Source organism: Microtus pennsylvanicus, chromosome 8 (assembly GCF_037038515.1).
Source record: "Microtus pennsylvanicus isolate mMicPen1 chromosome 8, mMicPen1.hap1, whole genome shotgun sequence".
Classification (NCBI taxonomy): Eukaryota; Metazoa; Chordata; class Mammalia; order Rodentia; family Cricetidae; genus Microtus; species Microtus pennsylvanicus.
In genome coordinates this window covers 31,916,675-31,930,717 of record NC_134586.1, presented here as the reverse complement: position 1 = coordinate 31,930,717, position 14,043 = coordinate 31,916,675, and the positions used below count along the sequence as shown (strand labels likewise).

The following is a 14,043-nucleotide window of genomic DNA, read 5'->3' as shown; positions in this document are numbered from 1 at the left end:
AAGCCACTAATGGCAAGGCCGCAGGTTTGAACACTTAGACTATTTCTTGTCTATTGTTGACTCACTTGTATTTGTAGGTTTTACTAGCCACAGACACTGAAAATAACAGACGTTTTGATCCAGGAGACAAATTGTTTAGAAAAAGTGCAGATCAACTTTTTGCTCCATTTATGAATTCTTTGTGGTGGAATTTCCCCTTCATGGCTGTTGGTGAATTATAGGAATTTCCCTCACTAAGAGTTGATTGTCCCCAACATCACACCATATACAAAATTTATCTCAGAATAGAGTACAGACCTACATTTAAGACCCTAGCTTAGAATTAAACCAAATAATATTTATAGCATTGAATTTATCTTTAATATGACACCAAAATGAAAAAAATTAAAGTTAAAATAGACTTAAAAAATTTAAATCTTGTACCTTTATGTCAAAGGAAGAGCTAGGCATAGAGGTACACAGCAGAGATCTCTGGAAGCTGAAGCAGAAGATCTGCAGTTGGAGGCTGGCCTGGGCCACATAGCAAGTTCTTGGCTAAAAACAAACAAACAGAATAACCAACAAGGCAGCTTATAGATGGGAGAAAATATTTGCAAATTATATACCTGAAAAAGGATTTGTATGCATAAGATGTAAATAGCTGTTCCATACAAAACCAAAAATAAAGTGATTTTAAAATGAGCAAAGTATTTGAATAACCTTTTCTTCAGGAAGGTACACAAATGACCAGCGACGATGTGATTAGTCATTTAGGAAATGCAAATCAAAGGAGCAAGATGCCATTTCTACCTATTAGATAAGCTAAACTTTTTAATAAGTGTTAACAAAAATGTGGAGAAATCAGGCCCCTCGTGCATTGCTGGTGGAAAAACACAATGCTATTAGACATTCCTACAGGCAATGTCTAAATTCCTTTAAAACATATTGTTACCATATCCATGAAATGAAATGAAAACACACACAAACAGCATTGTCTACCACTGGTTATAGCAGCATGGTTCATAGTACCCCGTAGTAGGAGCGGGGCTGGAGCTATAGATCAGTTAAAAAGTGTTTGCTTTGAAAGTTTGATCCCCAGAGCCTACATAAAAAGCAAGGGAAAGTGGAGGGGTGCGCAGGATAGTAATTCTGTATTGGGAAGACAGAGACAGGGAGGCTTCCAGAGTCTTACTGCCAGATAGTCAAAACAAGGAGCTCCAGGTCCAGGGAGAGGCCCTGTCTCAAAAAAAAAACAAGACGAAGGACTCAAGAGATGGTTCAGCTGTTACTGCTTTTGCAGAGGACCCAGACTCAGTCCCAGAATCCATATGGTAGCTCATAGTTGCCCATAACTGCAGTTCTAGAGAATCGGGTGCTCTTTTCTGACATTTGCAGACTCACGCATGCATGTGGTACACATACATACACGTACAATAAAATAAATTTTAAAAAGCTAAGGTGGAGAGCAATTGAGGTCTGGTCTCTACTTGCAACTGCACATACACATGCACATAGAAGAAAAGTAGCAACAGCCTAGAGCAATAGACAGATAAACAAACATTTCCTGTCATATAATAGGATATTAGTTTATAATAAAGAAAATGAAATGCTGTCAGCCATGCCTCTAATTCTATCCTGCAAAAGGCTGGAGGCAGGAGGATTACAAGTTCAAGGCTAGCCTGGGCTGCATAAAGAGACACTGTCTCAAATAAACAAAGGATGGAAATAATACAAGCTACAGCCCAGGTGGGCCTTGACAACAACAGTATGCTAAGTGAAAGAAAGCGATCACACAGGACTTCATATCGTATGATTCCATTCGTGTGAAATGTTTAGAATCGGAAGCTCTACCCAGGCTGAAAGAAGATGGGCAATGAACCTAGGACTGACGAGAATGACTGTCCCCGAGGAGGAAGTTTCTCTGTAGGGTGGTACAAGTGTTCTAAAATTAGGTTATGCTGATAATGACGCAATTTTGTAAATAAGCCAAAACTCAGTGAATGAATCTTGAATGTATGACATTTGCATTTCAGATTATGTAAATCATATCTCAATAATATATTAAAATGTCACAAGGGGTGGTATAGGCCTCAGGAGAACAGCAATGAGTTCAGGGCCAGTCAGGGCTACACAGCAACACCTTCTCAAAAGTTTCATCAACACAAAACCAAAACCAAACGAGAACAAATAGCTTGGAACTCCTGGGTGAGCGAGAAGTTGGCCACATACTTCCTACATACATACTGCATATGTACATACTTCCCTCTGGGTGTAGGTTGCTGAGCAGAATCAACCTGGCCACTTCATGACAGGCACAGGAATGGAGTCTTTCCACGGCTAGCAGAGAAAGACCATCTCTCCAGTGGTCTTCAGAGTCCCATGAGCCTGACCCGTGTCTTACAGTTTTAGGGCTTGAGGGTGGAGGCCATGAATCTGTTGACTCAGGCTCTGAACTTTCTCCATAATGTCACCCTCACAAACGCTCGCTGGAAAGCACCGGTGAGAGCTTTTTCTACCAGAATAAAGAATTTCATATCCGCCAACAAATAAAGATGCTAAGAGTGGAGGAATGTCCTGAGCAAGAAGCACAATTATGAAATCCCAGGAGTCAGTGCCTCCCAAAGAGAGCCAGACATAGACTAAGATTTTCAATCAATAAGATTGGAAGAGGATAAAAGGAAGGGCCTCTGGCGTCCTGGACACCACACCTTTGGGATGGATCATGACAGAGAGAACTGAGAGGAAAGGAACTGTCCATCACGTGCACATGGGGCTCCTGGGACAAGGAGCCTCCATATTCTCTCTAACTTAAAACAAGAGAATCCCAAGTTCTCCCCATCCTGTGTGTGAGGTCGCCAGTACAAGAAATACTGCTAAAGAATTTAAGAAATCCAGTGAACAAGTTTTAAGAAATAGAGAAAAAATAGAGGGCTGGAGAGAAGTTAGGAACAGTTAGTGTTTGTCCAGAGGACCTGTGTTCGGTTCCAGGCATCAACCACCAGCTCCAGAGGAGTCAACGCCTCTCCATTCACGTGTGAGCTTGTGCAACCCCCCACCACAATTTTTAAAAAAGGAAATTGTCCGAATGATTAACACTAAAGTGGTCACTTTATGAAGGTGTTCACCTTCATAGCGTTCTGAGATTTAAAAAACCCAAGAGATCTTAAATACACTTATATATTATTAATTATATTATATTATATATAATATATATTGTTATTGAAAAGAACTTCTAGAGACAACCAAACTTCCGTTAAACCAGGGGGTCAGGGCACCGGGACGGGCCATGGGCATCGGTCTGGGGGACACCGGACCTTCCTGGGTCGCCTCCCAGCGGCTGTGAGGAGCAAGGCGGCCAGGTAGGCGGCGGGGGGCGCGGGCGCGGGGCTGGAGGGCCACGAGGGCCCCGTGGACGCCGGCCTCCAGGTCGTGGGCGCGGGGCCTCCGGCCTCTCGCTGGGCGCCGCCCCCGGCCCGGCCCGGCCCGGTCGCTCGGCTCGGCTCGGCCAGGCGGGGCTCCTCGCACTCGGAGCGGCAGCCGCCTGGGGCGCTCGGGTCGGGTCGGCCGCGGGGACGCTCAGCTCCCGCCAAGTCGCCGCCTCAGGTCAGAGTCGCCCCGGGCCACGCGGCCGGCCGGAGGGACGCGGAAGGAGAGACCCGAGGCGCTGCGCTGGGGTACGGGGTCGTGCGCGGCCTGAGGGGACCGTGTGTGACGACAAAGTGACCGGACTGAGGAGCGGTTACCACACTCTGACAGGACTCTTGTGTGACTGACAGCCTGACGGCGGGCGGCGGCGGCGGCTCTCGGCTGAGGGGACGCGGACTGACAGGACTGTGTGACAGACAAGGTGAGGGGGTCTCGGCCTGAGGGGACGGGTCTGACCGACAAGGTGGCGGGGTCTGCGCGGACTCCAGCTGAGAAGTCACACTCTGACAGGACGGTGTGACTGACAGCCTAACCCGGTTTCAACCAGAGGGGACGCGGTGGGGAAGTCACACTCTGACAGGACCGCGAGCCTGACAAAGTAACAGAATCTTGACTGAGGGGACCCGGCTGAGGAGAAGTCACACTCTGACAGCACCAACTGCGACAAGGTGACGGAGTCTGGGTTTGAGAGGGACGCGGGCTGAGAAGTCACGCTCGGAGAAGAGCGAGCGAGCGAGCGTGATAGCTGGGCGGGGTTGGGGACCGAGGGACGGAGCGAGGGGTCTCGGCTGAGGAGGGCCGAGTGTGACAGACAAGGGTGCCTGTCCTCGGGCTGCGGGGCACGGGCCCAGCGCGGACGGTCACAGCCGAGCTACCTCAGGCTCCCTGGGAGGGTGCGCAGACGGGCGCGAGCGAGCGAGCGAGCTCGGAGCAGGGTGGCGGTCACCCGCCAGCCCCTGACAGGAAAACCCGGTCTCGGCACGGTCCAGAACTCCGCGGGGACCGCGTCGTGCCGACCTTGGTGACAGTTTTCAGAGAGGGGCTCGCCTGCAGCCGCCCGGAGAGAGCCCCGAGGCGCTGGAGCGGGGAGACGTGTGCGGGTGATCACTCTGGAGACTTAGCCCGGGGGCTCCCCTCGGCGCTGGCCCAGGTGTGGGGAAGCTGGGGTCACTGTCACCAAGGCGCCTCCCCATCAGTGCCCCCCTTACAGTCTACCGAGGGGGCGAGCCCAGGCACAGGCTCACCGCAGTGGGCAGCCCGCGTGGTGGGGGTGGAAGGTGGGTGTGTAGCTCCGGTGCTTTATGGCTTGGGGTTGGGGAGGAGCCTAAGGTGAGGAGGCAGAAACTGGGAGTAGCCAGGACTGCTTTTATATAAGGGACGCGGGCAGGTCAAGAAGGGGCCTGGACCTCTGCTGGGGATCAGAAGGCTGCAGCTCTAAATTCTTCTTAACTCCCATTGCTTAGGTGAGTGGCCCCACTGTCACCGCGTTTTGTCGGAGCGAGTTGTGAGGTGGCCAAGCTGGCCCAAGTTCGTACGTATCAGGATAGCTTTGCCTTGTTCTCGTAGGACAGAAAGAATCTCTTCTGAGGCTAACGGTAGGGAAAGTTGAGTCACTATGTCAGGACAAAAAAGAGAGAGAGAGAATCAAGTCATCTATCAGGAATAAGCTAAAGTCTTTCTTCTTTGCAGGATGAAAGACAAAATATAAAATTAAAAGATCATTTGAGGAGAATAAAAACCCAGATGAACCAAGTTGTAGGATAGATAACAGTTGGAAAGCTTCTTGATTTTGAAGTTCTGTAATGCCAACTCTTTATTATCATGCACGAAGCAAATTGTTAACTGGAGTTATTAAATGAATAACTCGGTGTTGGACTTGGGCAGGTCTTCCACAGATATCAGGTGCTCTGTGGGAGTCTTCCTGTCCACAGCTAAGTGATCAATTGCTGCGTGAAAACATGGTTTAGAAAACCTAGCTAGTAGGAACTGACATTTTCTCTGGCTTATCAAAGAGATATCTCTCTTGAAAATTTGATAGAAATATTCATAGATGCTAAGAGTGTTTGGAGTGATGGTCCAGAGATTCAGCCTCAACTTTAAAATAAGTTCTCTGCTGCCTCCCTTCAACCAGATTGCTCTAAAATTGAATACATGTCTGAAATTACTATTTTAATAAATGAAAATTTGAAATCAGCCTCACACATTAGCTGGAGTGAATATTATAAAGTATTATAAAGCCATCCATTTTTATCTTCCTGTGTGTCTTGTGTAAATTTGCTCCTGGCAATGTACTATTTCATATTTAACTTCCTGAGAACTACATCTTCAGTGAGAAGATCTGAGAAGCAACTGGTGGTCCTCTCAGTCTTCTGCAACTCCCTAGAAGGAAAAAATTGACAGTTTTATTTTTAAGAAGAAAATTCTTTTTCGCATGTCAAGGTTTCGGACTCATAACTGCTATAGAGCAGTGGCAGCGGTGAAGGCTGAAGTTCTGCAGGCCTTCAGGCTGAAGACTTTCAGACGCTGCTTCCTCATTCTTGTTTATTTCAAAGAATATAAGCTCTTTAAAAATTGGAGCTAAAATACCAAAAAAATTCATATCTTTTATGACTTTTTGTGACAACTATTTTTAATAATTAAATATAATATTTCTTTTAGAGGGACTGGTTTTCTTAACGTTCATGTCACTACATTTCTCAGAACCACTTTTGTAAAAAATTCCAAATTACTTTTAAAAATCATATTATTAATTTCAAAGTCCCCCTGATGTCTAAAATTCATATACGAAAAAGCATGACTTTAAAATCTTGATGTAGAAATAGATTGCTGAGTATGTGACTAGCTGTTTTCAGTTAGTAAATTTCACATATTTCAACAAGTAATGTTTTCTTTCATTTGTAATTTTCTGAAAATAAGGGTCTTTGTCAGCCTTGTTGAGATCCTCCTGTGCGGGGAAGCCATGTAAAGGCCTCACTGTGAAAACAGCAGCTTTAGCGATGGATTTCATCTCCTTTTCAGATTATGAAGCAGTTGCTAACAGTAGGAGACTTTCATAAAAATTTTGTTAAAATAATTTCCCCAAATATTTCCATATTTTCACAGCCTTCATGGGGTCTTCCCGGTGCATACGCTGGCCATTCTAATTTGTGTCTTTTTTGCTGGGTTTATTGTCATGTGAACTTGGAAATATTCTCTGTGTCATAAAGTGAGGCAAATACACTGGAAGAAATTTTTGCTTTCATAAGATTCTACTAAGTAAATATTTGTAGAAGATTAAAAAAATACACTAGTCAAGACAATTTGATTTAAATCAATAATATGTAATTTTAAACATATGCTCAGCCCACACATTGTCAAACTGAATTTGTTTCTTGCCTTTCTTATTTTTGTGGCAGATTTCCCTGTTATCTGTTACTTAACTTTGCTTTCTTTCTTAACGCCTAAAAGCAGCAAAACAAGCAGCGGTGTGATTGCCTACAGAGCTCATTAAAAACTGAACTAAGTTGGCCAAATCCAGCAAGACTGGGTAATGTGCCATAGAGAGGCCTCATATACCATACATGAGTTAGTTTCATAGCTTATGAGGAGTTTCTAATTAATTTTAATTTTTTAAAAAGCTTTCTGGGTTTTGTCTACTATTTGTAGTGTTTCCACAATACAGAAGTAGATTTCGGAGAGTTATAGAGTATATATTTAAAAGCTATTATTTAATAAAATATTATATTTTAAATTTTATTTATCCAACATACTTAACTGCGTTTAGAAGGAGATCTCAAACACAATAGGCCGTTATTTTGGTGAACTGTATGATTCAAGTTAAGATAATATCCACCACTGGCATAGTATATTCTTAAATCATTGTCTCAAGACCTACGTTTATGCATTCTTACTATTTTATTCAAATATACATACATGTCAATATTTTAATCTCAAATATTCAGTTCAGAGTAGGGATGTTTATACTGTTTATTTCATTAATTATATTCTTTCAACCTTCTGTATTTGGAAAGTTGGGAGTTTTAAAGTTATTAATATTTGGTTTTGTTTGTTTGTTTGTTTGTTTTTGGTATGGCTTTAAGACTTTTATCAGCAAGCCTGGATCTCTTAAATGATAAGAGCGTGGCCCTGAGTTTAACTGAGCTGCTCTCCTAGAGGCGGCCCACACGCCTATCTAGGTCAGCGCTAACTCGCTCACAGATCTGACTAGTTTGCTTTCTCGCTGCCTTTGAGATAACTGTTAAGAAAGATAATAATGCCTGCCATATTATAGCCAATTCAAGAGAAGTTTATGGTTTAGAGAAATATTCCATTTTCAGCTACAAATCATATTTCCAACTCCCTGAAGATTTTGGACAAAAACAAGCAGAACAGTTTTTATTCTGTCTTTGTGAGTCCTTCATAGACAAGTAGTCTTTGTGCTCGAACTAGTTTCCAGGGAGACAGGCTTGTGCATTTATTTGATAAAGCCTGTTCTTTGTGTGTTTTTATGGCACACTTTGAGAGCGTTGAATATATGTTATCCAGGGCAAGTTTATTTTACCAAGCATAGTGGTATCTGTCAGCTCCAAACACAGTTTGCTACCAACACCTAAAAAACAAGTGCCTGTGCTAGTCAGTACAAGTGTTTGTTTGTGTTTGCAACAAACAATATCCAAAATTAGCTTTCAAAAGAACTTGGTAAGTCTCTTGTGCCTGCTAATAGGACCCTCACTTACTCTCAGGGGGCAACTGGACCAACATGTAAATGGCCATGCTTGAAGTCCTCCGCGGATTAACTAATACATATTATTTTAAGAGGCTTTCCTATGCGAGAAACATCCTTGGACTGGATGCGGCAGTGTAGGTGGATCCCAATTAGTACCTTGGTGAACTGCGTGCTTGCCGAGTGGGACTGAAGAGGCTTGTGCGCCGTTCTGCAGTGCTGGGGGAAATTGCTGTGGGGCTTGAATTCCACATCACTGGGGGTTGGGGGAAGAACCTTCCAAGACCTGGAATTACCAGGCACTGGTGACGGAGCTGTGAGGTTAGGGCTATGGAGGCAGAAAAAGGCTCACGCTGACGCTTGTAAGTAGGGATGTCTGTGGACTTCTCCTTGGGACTGGGAGCCTGGATTCTCATTAACTTCTACCCTCTTACTAGCAAATATTGTTGGGGCTCCCCAAGAGTCTCAGCTCTCCTTTGAAGCACGCCAGTGACCAGGACGGGGCCTGAGAAATGGATTTTTCTCCACTGCACCATTTCAGACACAAAAGAAAGATACCATCAATCCTTGCAACTTGTACTGGTTACAATACATTTAAACCTTTCGGGCAGAGTGTAAATTAGATAATAGAATGGGGCTTTGTTGTATTCCATCATTTATTTCCCTATTGGAAGTCAAACCATGGCCCCCCTCCCATGCAAAATAGTGCTCTGCTACAGTTACACCCTTAGGCCCCACTTTATTGTTTCTATGCTGTATGTTTTGCTTTGAGGTACTGGTAAGTGAACTCATGGCCTTGCATAGGCTTAGGCGAGTGTTTTACCACCCTCCAGCTATTGCATTATATGTTTTATGCATATGGTTGCTTTGCCTGCATGTATGTCTGTGTACCACTTGTGTGCCTGGTCCCTCTAGAGACTGGAAGAAGGTGTCCAGTCCCCCAGAACTGACATTACAGATGGTTGTGAGTCACTGTGTGTATTCTGGGACTCAAACCTGGGTCCTCTAAAAGAGCCAGTGCTCCTAACTGTGGAGCCATCTCTCCAGCTCTGCTTTATTATTTTTAGAAAAAACAGTTTACTGCTAGGTTTAACTACTTAAAAAATCTCATTCTTTGGACTTATCTAGAATTATAATATGGAGATAAAATTATCTGACCCCTAGGGAGAGTTCATATTGGCATGGGCCTAGAGCGAGGAGTCCTTCTCAGTGTGCTACAGATAAGGACAAGGGCAATATGAGGGAAGTGGAGAAAAGGGGAATACCCTGAGCAGGAGGGTGTAGGAGTAGAACATGCAGATCCTGGTCTTCTCTGCTCTCAGCCACAGGCTGTGTGCTTCCCGTGCTCTAGAATGTAAGGTTAGGCTGAAAGAATTCTCCCTTCTCCTTGGTGATATCTCAGGCTTCTAGAATCACTGAAATGCTAAGGTTGTCTCTCACTGCTTGTTGCTCTTTGTGGAGAGAATCTAGCAAAGGAAGTGCAGACAGGCTATTCTTTCACCCGTGTGTTTAAGCAATACATTCTCCCTTATAGTGGGGGCAATTGGGAAACAGGACTGTGAGACCGTGTGCTGGATGAAGTTCTGGGAAGAACCCCTTAACTTTGACCCCACCCCTGCAGCTGTCATTCCACCACTAAAGTGCTGTTGTCATTTGAAGGTCTGGAGTCCACTTTAAAAAGCCTGAGTTCCAGGCAGCATTAACTGACCACGTCAGTATCAGAAAAAAGGAGGGTTGCTTCCTTGATTTCTTGTTCTCTGAAAACACAGGTAACATTCATGGGGAGTTGGAAAAGAAAGCAGAAATCATGTTTGGTGAATGCCTAGAATCACTGCACTTAGTAGGGGGAAGAAGGGTTGGGTTGGGGAGGGGGAACTCACTTACATGTAGAATTGGATAAAGTGGTTTAAAAGAAAGGAAATAAAATAAGGTAAATACGTCGTCCTTGGCAACAAAACATAAATGAGACCACTATGTGGAATAGCAGTGATAAGAAAAGATAAATGATTTGTTTGCCTTGCATACATAGTTTTTCTTTTAAAAATCAAGACACGTACCTAAGAGATGGCTCATTGGGTAAAAGTACTTGAAGCCAAGCCCGGCAACCTGAGTTTCATCCCCAGGACCCATGTGGTAGGAGGAAAGAATGGACTCCGGAAGGTTATCCTCTGAACACACATACAACAAATACATGTAATTTTAAAAATTTAAATCAAGACAGATTGCAGATGTTCCTCAAACTATTTTCAACGCCAAAGAAAAATAAGCAGTTATAGTGCAATGGCATTTTACCTAGGAAACATCATGGAAATTACGAGCTGTGCGCTGGCAGTTAGATAATTTAACCAAGCACTGTACTATCATCCCTCGCTATGCCCTTGATTTCCTCCCTGATGTCATACTAATCCCCTGCCGTCATCATGAGTTCGTTCTACCAGACCTTTGAAGTCACTTCCTAGTAGATTGCAGTGAAAGGGGGTTTTCAATCACTTCGTTGGGAAAACTTGCCTAAGAAGAAATAGTGTTTAATGCTTTGGTAGATCACTTCATACATATTCTGTTTTCTTCTCTTTTGTCTTGAAATAGTTACAGCATCTCAATGAAACTCTGTTAGGAACCAAAGCTTGGTGACCACTTCCAAATCAGCCTTAGTAGTTCTGTGAGTCAGCTGATTGGTGGGATAGAAGTTAAGAATGGCCACCATCACACCCAGTTCTAAGCATTACCTGACATTAGTGTTTTACAAAACCTTTCTAGTTTATGAACTTAAAACTGAGAATCCCAAAGCCTCACCTGACTATATATTGTCTCTTTCTTGTAGTTTATAACTACCCATGTAAACAAGCTCTTGAGTGTGGAAAAGTATACCCATATGAATTCTTTTTCTTGTTTTATATACTGGTTAAGGTTAATAAAAAGAGAAAACAAATGTGAATGATATAAATATAAGTGAAGCTGAAACTTCAAAAATTATTTGCATATGTCAAAATAATCCATAAAAGTAGAAAGTGCACCCAGTCAAGCGTTTGGCAATGGAAGATTGCTACATGTTTCCTTGAAGCATTTGGAACAACTTAGTAACATCCTGATTTTATTTAAAGGCAATGTAATATTTTAAATTTTGTGTTCAGCAGTGTTCAAATTTGCTGGCTTTTAGGACTGCACAAGTAATAGATGAAAAGTTTCTTAAAGGAAGGTACCAATGGAGTTTTATTCATCTGTCTCCATCATATAGCATGACTAGTAGGTGCTCAGTAAGGAAGGTTAGGGATGTAGCTAAGTTGGTAGAGTGCTTGCCTAGCTCGCAGAACACTTTAGATTCTAGCCCCAACATCAAATTAAAAACAAACAAACCAACAAACAACTAACTTGGAATCTTAGTACTCAGGAGGTAAAAGCCAGAAGATCAGAGGTTCACCATATTCCTCCATACTCCACAGTGAATTTAGCCACTGGGCTGTCTTCTTATCCATAGCTTATGTGAAGTTATTTGCTGTATTTCACTTCATTCATAGGATCCCTGGGAACTGTCCTGTAAAAATCAGCCTCACTGGCTAGCTAGATTGCTTAGAAAAACTCAGTGCTGTAGTCTATAAGTTCCTGCCAAGGTTAGACCAATTGGTTGTTTGTGGTTCCTGCTGCTGTAGGCTAACTGGATCTCTGAGACAGGGCCTCACTGGTTCTTTTTTCTTTGAGTGGCAGTTAGGAATTCTGGGTCTCAAAAATTAGATTTAATACTGTCACAAAAAAAAAAGATCTAACCCTGGAGGACTGATCTATGTTAAGTCAATAAAGCGGTTCTCAATTCCAGTTTAATTAAGGTTGATAATGAGCCTTTCCTAGAGATTTTTAGCAACGGTTTTGTTTCTTACTCTAAAATTCTATGATTTGGGAACTGCAGCCAGGGGTGTGGCTCAAGGCTAGAGGGGTCGTCTAGCAGGCAAGGTCATGTGGACAACACACTATGATTTAGGAGCTGAAGAAATTTGTATTTACGTATTTCTGATGTCACTGTAATTTAGTTCAGGCTGCTTGGAAAGCGGTTGAGCAATGTGTCGCACACCGTAATGCTATACCTCTACTTCTGCGTCTTTTGCCAGAGGGCTAGAGGATACAGGAAAAGGCAGATACAAGAACTTTGTGAGAGCATTGTTTAAGAAGCCGTATATGAGCCATCTGCGGTGGTACACACCTATAATCCCAGCACTAGCAAGATGATAGCAGGAGGAGTGCATGCTTGAAGCTAGCCTGGGCCACATAGGAGGATCCTATCTAAAAACCATACTTGGAAGTGACGCAGATATTCAGCAACAGAGAAAATGGCTAACTTTTTAGTTTCTCTCAGATCCTGGTCAGTAAAGATCAAGGCAGAGCCTAGGAACCCTCTAGCTAGATAACCGTAAAGGCACTGGATGAGTGTTTATGCTATACCCAAATTTTATACCATACTTAGCTTTTTTCCCCATATTGGATTTACCTGTGCTCTTTTTTATTTACATGGTTTAATTGGGAAGGAGAAAAAAAATCTTAAAGTCCATTTTTTAACAGCCTCATAATGTTCACAGCCATATATATGGTTCAATTTTGCAGATTTCTTGTGGTTTGTGATCTTTTTGATCTTTAGTGAATACTGTCAAATAGAGTTTTAAAAAATAGTTTTTAGAATTACTTTCTTTTAAAACACTCCTCTTTTAGTTTTTTCTTAAAAATCTATGTATGTATTATGGTCCCTTTTTTTCTTTCTCTTTTTATCTAAAACTGAATGACCAGTGAGAGAATTATTTGGTTTCCCAACTCCTGGCAGAATGTTAAACATGTAATCATGAATAGTCACTGAAGAAACTTCCGTTATCTATGAGACATTGATATAAAATGTGGTAGAAATACTGAAGATAATGTCTTGAAAATAGCAAGAAGTAGGTTTTCCCAAATCCCAGAGAACCGTACAAAAATCACATATATTTACACAGCTATGCACACATACATACAGAATACAGCAATAGTTCTTGGACTTTTTTTCTTTTCTGATGTATTGTTCTAGAAATCCCAGAAGAAGCAATTAACTGGTTTGCCTTGGACCTAGTTCTATATTGTTCTTGTCACTTTTTCATTTTATTTGGGAAACACACACACATCTATATCTTGTATCAGCCTTATGGCTCAGAATATTCTTTCCAACTTAAAATGTTAAGAATCTTTTAGACTTTTATATCAGTGATACTAAATATTTTCTTTCTTTGGCTCCCAAGTTCCTGCTGTTATGGTTCCCAATGTCAGCCAGTATGAACTGCAGCTAATAAGACTTTAATTTCTAGATCTTAGAATCTAATGGTAAAACAGACTCGATGTGGTGACACCTCAGAGTCAATCCACCCAAGCTTATCTGTGAATGGACTCATATTGGGCATCAAATCCTGAGTCTTGAACATGCTAGGGAAACCGTTCACCACGGAGCCACCTCCTTGGCACCCCCTATCCTATGTAGAATGACCATTCCCTAATCTAGTTATTATAACTATTTCACATTTATGAATTCATAAATTGCCTTATTACCGTTTATGTCTAGTATTTTAAAAGATGGAAAATGTCTGGTTGACCACTTAGAAATAAATTCTGAACATGAATGAGGGCAGTATAAAAGGAAAACACATTTTGAAAGAATTTATGTGAAAACAGATAGAATTTATTTCCCATACACAGTGCTATGAAATATTAAGAGAACCTCAATGTAGGCATAACAAAAACTTTCAGACTGGACAAATGTTGCCAGTGTGTTTCTTGTGTCTTTACTGAATGACCACTGACTTTAAGAACCATGTATATTTACATTGGGATCAAAATCTGTTTTCTGAAAACACAGCCACATAAGTGGTGAGGCTGGAGCTTAGGAGCCTAAAGATCACAACGTGCCAAATCTTCACCTAAATGAAATGTAA

The 14,043-nt window shown here is 42.4% G+C and overlaps 1 protein-coding gene across 8 annotated transcripts in view; it reads left to right on the top strand.

Annotated features, from left to right (window-relative positions):
- Window positions 1-3,319: 3,319 nt before the first annotated feature.
- Pparg (peroxisome proliferator activated receptor gamma) overlaps window positions 3,320-14,043 on the top strand; it is a 131,608-nt gene continuing 120,884 nt past the window's right edge. For 2 of the 8 annotated variants that reach the window (XM_075983114.1, XM_075983107.1), the window contains exon 1: window positions 3,517-3,826. The gene's annotated coding sequence lies outside the window, so the exon portion shown is untranslated. Of the gene's footprint in view, window positions 3,339-3,396; window positions 3,827-3,976; window positions 4,074-4,756; window positions 4,869-14,043 lie in introns of those variants that run through there. The other 6 variants (XM_075983111.1, XM_075983115.1, XM_075983109.1 and 3 more) reach the window with 6 other exon arrangements.